Raw genomic sequence first — 6,933 nt, forward strand, 5'->3', positions numbered from 1 at the left:
CACACCTGTCATTGCTGATGCACGGTGCTTTCCTAACAGCACCCTTGCTGACGCGACTTCACGTCAAGATTTCAGCGAACGCTAGAGGCAGGTACTGGAGAGGTAGAGGGTTGGGATTCAGAGGGCCTGAGAGGAGGAGATGAAAGTGTCCCCTGGCAGGGAGGGGCTGGGCCTGGGGGCTGCGGGCTGCCCGGGCATGGAGGGGTCAGCTCTGACTTGCAGGCTTGCCCCCCAGCACTGATGGGGAGGGTAGGAGTCACACCTCTCCCTCTTTCCTCCTCCGTCTGCCCTCCTCCCACCTCCTGCTATAACCCCGACCCTCCTGCCCCACTCCCATCCCTCCCCCTCCCCCTCCACTCCTGTGAGTCCCCCTAGAAGAAGGGCTGCAGTGACAATGTAAAGGCTGGGACCCCCTAAATAAACCAAGACCCTGACAGAAAGATGCCAGCCCCACCTGCCTTCATGTGGGGACTCAGTAAGTTCAAGTGGCCTGGGGTGGAGCTGGGGTTACAAGTCCCTGCGCAGTTCACAGCCAGGAACAGCAGTCAAAACTTGGAGAAGGCAGAGGAATGAATAAAGAAGATGTGGTACATAGATACAGTGGAATACTACTCAGCCATAAAAAAGAATGAACTACTGCCATGTGCAGCAACATGGATGGACCTAGAGATTGTCATACTGAGAGAAGTCAGTCAGACAGAGAAGGACAAGTATCGTATGATATCACTTATATGTGGAATCTAAAAAAATGGCACAAATGAACTTATTTACAAAACAGAAATAGAGTCACAGATGTAGAAAACAAACTTATGGATATCGGGGGGAAGGGGAGGGGAGGGATAAAGTGGGAGATTGGGATTGACATACACACACGACTATATATAAAATGGATAATTAATAAGGACCTACTGTATAGCACAGGGAACTCTACTCAGTACTCTGTAATGACCTATATGGAAAAAGAATCTAAAAAAGGGTATATATGTGCATGTATAATTAATTCACTTTGCTATGCAGCAGAAACTAACACCCATTGTAAATCAAGTACACTCCAATAGAAATTAAAAAAAAAAAAACTTGGAGAGGGCTTCCCTGGTGGCGCAGTGGTTGAGAGTCCGCCTGCCGATGCAGGGGACAGGGGTTTGTGCCCCGGTCCGGGAAGATCCCACATGCCACGGAGCGGCTGGGCCTGTGAGCCATGGCCGCTGAGCCTGTGCTCCACAACGGGAGAGGCCACAGCAGTGAGAGGCCCGCGTACCACAAAAAAAAAAAAAAACTTGGAGAAAGGCAAGTAGGAGGCAAGACCTGCCAAGGTCCAGGAACATGTTATAAGATGTGTGAACTCAGGCCCATCCTGCGGTAGAAGCGCAAACTATTTCTTATGAATTCAAAATAAAAAGATTAGCGAATGTAGTGAATGCACTGTATTGGAGTTACTACTTAATGCTGTCCAGAGAAAGACCACTTTTCTATTTCGTATCAGTATATCGAAATAGGGCTTCCATGGTGGCGCAGTGGTTAAGAATCTGCCTGCCAATGCAGGGGACATGGGTTCGAACCCTGGTCTAGGAAGATCCCACATGCCGCGGAGCAACTAAGCCCGTGCGCCACAACTACCGAGCCTGCGCTCTAGAGCCCGCGAGCCGCAGCTACTGAGTCCACGAGTCACAACTACTGAAGCCCAGGCGGCTAGAGCCTGTGCTCCGCAACAAGAGAAGCCACCGCAATGAGAAGCCCGTGCACCGCAACGAAGAGTAGCCCCCACTCGCCCCAACTAGAGAAAGCCCACGTGCAGCAACGAAGACCCAACACAGCCAAAAATAAATAAATGTATTTAAAAAATAATGATAGAAATAAATCAAATCTACCACATGGAGCTGTAAACCTGTTTTGAAAGAAGGTTCAAGTGTGTATCTTCATCTCTGCGGTGATGGCGGGACTGAACGTGTTTGAAAGTCACTGAGTGTGCTCGCTGGAAGCAGGGCTGGGGGCGTAAGCCAGAGCGTGGGATTCTCGGGGCAAGGGCCATCTGCACGGTGACCCCGCCATGTGTAGGGGACCAGGTGGGTGAGAGGGTCAAGGGAGATCAGCCAGGAGTGTGGGCGTCCCCATTATACTCTCCTCTCGTGTCTCTTTGAATTTTTCCATAATGAAAAGAAGTGATAGAAATGAGAAATCACAAAGGAAGAACGTTGATAAATGCGACTAAAGAAAATACAAAACCTTCCAATCCAATGACACTCAACTTACCAAACAAACCAGGAAGCCAATACAACAAAGGTTCAATGTTTACCATCTATGCGAACTCATACAAATTTTCTTTTAAAAATCATGAACAGACGATCCCAGAAGATGAGACATAATTGTTCAATAACCACACAGAAAACTAGGAAGCCTTGTGAGTAACCTAAAAACCCACTGAAAGAGAAGCGCTACTGGGGGGAGGTGGGTGAGAGTGGGCTGTGTGTGTCCATTCAAAGGAGGGTGTGTAGACCTGGGCCGCTCACAGGTCGCTGTTGGAGGAAGGTCACAGCTACAGACAGACGGGAGAATATTTACTCAGAACCTTGCCTTGACCTGGTAATTTCACCCTGGGAATCGGTCCCAGGGACATAAATCTAATTACAGAAAATGTTTTCTGTATGGAGATGCTCATTTCAGCATTATTTAGTGAAAAGTTGGAAACACCTGGAAATATTTAACAGTTAGGAGCCGGTTGGTGCCTAGGTGCTGGGCATGTGGGCGGCGTCCACCGGGGCTGGGCTGACCGTCACTGCTGGCCACCGCGAGGAGCGCGCCTTTTGGGGCTGGAGAGTGGAAAAAGCATTGTATTCGGTATAAACCTAATGAAGAAAGCTAAGCTGTGCCTTTGAACTTGGCATCCAAAGAGGACGGGGAAGGGGTCATCTCCAACAGTGTGCTGAGGATCGTTCTTTTTCCCTTTGGGGATAGAAAGGAGTACACAGTGCTCTGAATTCACCTCATTTACATTAATGAAGGTTGATTTGAAAGCCATCTTTCCCAGCTTCTGTCCCACAGAGCAGTTTCCTCAAGGAATGAGACAGCTGTTCGGAGAAAAACGTAAAAGGCAGGGAACGTATTGTTTAGCACGTTCCGCTGAGCTCCGGCCCAAGCCCAGAAGGGCATCCCCGTCCCACCCTCCTGTGTGCAGAAGGCCCCTGGAGGGGCCCACCCTGGGGCGCACCCCCACAGAGAAGCCAGCTGTCGGGGAGCAGCAGGACGCCCAGCTGCAAGGTCCAGGGAGGGGCAGCCTGACCGTCGCGCAGAGACCACCGTAAGGACCACCTTCAATGAGGTATAAAAGCTCTGAGCACAGACCGGCCATAAGAGGCTGTCACCAAAGTTGTTACTGTCCCACAGTATTTTCTCTGTCCTGCAGCATCGTTTTTTTTCACAAGCTGCTCAACATGTTTAAAGGGGTTAAACTCAGTTCTTGGAGGGGAGGTGACATGGGTGCCGCTCGGACGCCTGCGGGGCGGAAGGACCGTGTCCCCATGCCCTGCAGCAGCCCGCAGCCCGCACCAGGGGCCGTTCATGGGGGACCATGGAAGGCAGCCCCTCGCCCAGTGGCCGGCAGGGTGGAGGGCCGTCCAGCCGCAGAGCTGGAGGGTGGCTGAGGCCTTTGTCGAGGCCTCGTCGCAGCTCGGGGTCCCCCTCTGCCCGGCCCTGCCCCTTACCTCCCTCCCTCTGTGCAGGCACCCGCACCTCCCAATACATCCAGCCTCGCCCGTCTGCTTCCTGGGGAACCCACATTGCCACTGCCACGTGGTGTGGTACCAACTGGGGGATGCATTTTAGGAAGGTGAAAATAAGGCAAATGCACATCTTAGAACAGGAGCAGAAAGATGCTTTGCTCCCAGTCAAGCCTCTCAGGTAGGAAGGATAGAACCGCCCGCGCAGGGGCGGGTGAGGAGGGCGCGTGGAACCGAGAACGGGCAGCCCCGGCGTCCGTGCACGCACGCAGGTGAGCTGAGCCCGGGGGAGGCGGCCCGCACCTCTGCTCGCCCTCCTGCTTCTCCATCGAGTGGCACCCCGCTTGCTGTCAGCTGCCTGGGCTGAAGGGCCTCCCGAGTCCTGTCCAAGTGCCCACATGGCCCCGAAGAATGAGGATCCTGCCCGGGGCCTGGTTGGCTGTCCCTGAGCACAGAACAAGCTTTCACACACAAGCCCCACTAAAATCTCAGGCACCAGCTTGCCCTGACCATCAGCCCGGGACCTTGCTCCCTCTTGCGGGAAGGCCTCCCGGAAGGCACCGCGCAAGCCCTGCCTCCTGGCCCCTGCTGAGCCCTCTGCCAGGAATGGCCGTCCCCTCCCCCGCCTTCCCATGAACCCTCTTCTCCCCCTGAACCCCAGTTTAAGTGGAGCTTCCTCTGCAAAGCCTTCCCTTCCCCCTCCCCCAATACTCTCCGGAGACACAGAGGTGGCCGGGAGGGCGGGGCTGTCCTCCAGCCTCAGGGTGGCGTTTCTTCCTCTGTCGGGACAGTGACCCCTGGCCGAGTCCTGCCCTCAGAGTTCCCCTGGAGACCTTGCACCAGACCCTCTGGGGAGCGGACTGGACGCTCAGGTTCTTGGCGCCCCAGCAGGCTGGGCTCTGCTTCCCCCGGGCCCGAGGCTGAGCCCTAAGATTCCACACAAGTCGTAAGCATGCTTCAGCCCCTCCCTGGACTAAGCTGGGTGGGGCTGGGACACTGCCCGGCACTTGCCAGGGGACACTCATTCCTGGCGGCCAGCCCCTTCTGACCTTGAGACAGGCAGCAGTGGGGTGAGTGGTGGTCCCTCAAAGACATGCCCACCTCCTAATTCCTGGTACCAGTGATCTCAAGATGAGATCATCCCAGATCGTTCAGGTGGCGCTAAACCCAGTGACAGGTGCACAGAGACAGAGGAGAAGCCACGTGGAGACAGAGGCAGAGATTGGGGTGATGCGGTCGCAAGCCGAGGGATGCTCGGAGCCCAGACACTGAAGGGGCGGGAAGGATGCTCCCCAGAGCCTTGGAGGGAGTGTGGCTCTGCCGGCACCTCGATTTCCGGCTTCTGCTTTACAAACTGTGAGGGAATAAATTTCGGTTGTTTTAAGCCCCCAGTTTTCTGGTAGTTTTTTACCACAGCGCCGGGAGACTCAGGCAGAGACTTCGTGGGAGAGCCGGGGGCACTGGCACAGCTGGGTTAGCGTCTGAGGGGTCCATTATATCAGGGCTCTTGACCTGGAGTCCCCCCGGGGAGTCTGGGGGCTTCGGAGCTCTGGGACCCCCTTGACATTTTGTGCAGTGTTCTCTGGGGGGAGGGCAGGGGGCTTTCAGCAGCCCCCCCCCCCCGCATCTCAGGACGATTCTAAGCCTCTGTCCCCCTCCTTGGAGGCCCCACAGGAAGGGTGATGGCCGTCCTCCACCCCCCGAGGGGCACCTGGGTACAGGGCTGGGCCCTGGGTCTATGTCCCCAGGTCCAAGCAGAATGCGACAGGTGGGAGGGGTTCACAGAGTATGTGGGGCACAGAAGACAAGTGTCACCTCCCCACCCGGCCTGGGACTCTCTGCCCCGCATCGTCCTGCATGGTCAGCACAGGCACCCAGCTGCGGCCTGCGGGGCCTGCTGGACTGGACTGATGGTGGGAACAGGTGGGTGCTGCCCTGCGCCTTGGAGCTCCAAGCCCCGGGGCGGGGCGGGGTGTCAGATAACCTCCCCTGGACGAGGGCCGGGCCTGTGTGACATGAAGGGGAAACCAGAGATGAGCCAGAGCAGGGTGGCCGGACGAGACACCACCGGGAGGCAGGTGGGGGCCGCCCCTGGACCCCCCGCCCCGTCCTCGGGGATGAGTGTGCCTCAGCCCCTGCTGTGGGTCGGACAAGGAAACCAGGCAGAGATCCAGGACCCGGGATGCTGCCGGGTCGCCAGCGATGCACGTGTCTGCGTCGCCAGGAGAGGAAAGGGCATGCTGACCCCCGCAAGGCCCTGTGCGAGTCCTGCAAACACCGGTGCACGGGGAGAGGAGGCCTTTCTGGGGGGCAACGCGATGCCGTCGACTGTTGGACCCCTTCCGGACCGCGTGGCACGGGGGCCTACAAGACACCCTCGGGCCCGTCTCGTGCTTGCGGGACGGGAGCCCCCTCTCCGCTGCTTCCCCCGGACGCCACAGCCCCTCCCTGGGTCGGGCTCTGCTGACCTCCAGCTCCCACCGGACCCTCACCCTCCCCCACCCCCGAACGCGTGGCTGCGGGAGCAGGGCAGCCCTGGGGCCTTGGGGACGTGCGGAGATTAAGGTCGACCCCAGACAGGTTTTCGTAATTAAATGTGTCCAGTCCCTTTGACCAAGTGTGAAAGACACTTTCGCAGGCTGTTAACTTAATCTGATGGATGTGCAGAAGTCCCTGCCAGGAGCCGGAGGGAGGGGCTGTTTTCTCAAGACTTCTCTCCCCCCAGGGGCTGGGGGCCGTGGGGCTACAGGGCAGCAACAGGGGAGGCTTTCTGAAGTTTGGGGAGGCGTCACCACCAAAGGGCACCGCAAAGGAGAGGAGGCTGCGGTGCTGGGGACAGTGAGGAGAGTTGGGGCTTGCGGGGAGCCCCTCCCACCAGCCCAGGCTGCGCGGGTGGTGGGGGGGTGGAGGGGGTGGGGAGCCTTGCCATTCCAGCGCCACCTGGTGGTGATTCCCGGAACTGCAGCACCACCCAGACGGCCCCCCACCCCACCCCAGGCCTGAGCCCTGACCCTGGTTAGATGCTGGACGTGACAGTGGAGCAGCTTGCGAGACATCACAAACCACCCCCGATATCCCAGGGAAAAAGCCAACTTAAAAAGTGACACGCTTCTCCCTGGTGGGGAGGCTTAGGGTGCTTTGGTGGGGTTCTCCTAACGTCCCCTGCTCTGCTGGGAGACCCAGGTAGAGCCCACCACCCCAGGGAGCAGCCATTGATTTC

This window comes from Mesoplodon mirus, assembly GCF_964341445.2.
Source record: "Mesoplodon mirus genome assembly, chromosome: 8".
NCBI lineage: Eukaryota > Metazoa > Chordata > Mammalia > Artiodactyla > Ziphiidae > Mesoplodon > Mesoplodon mirus.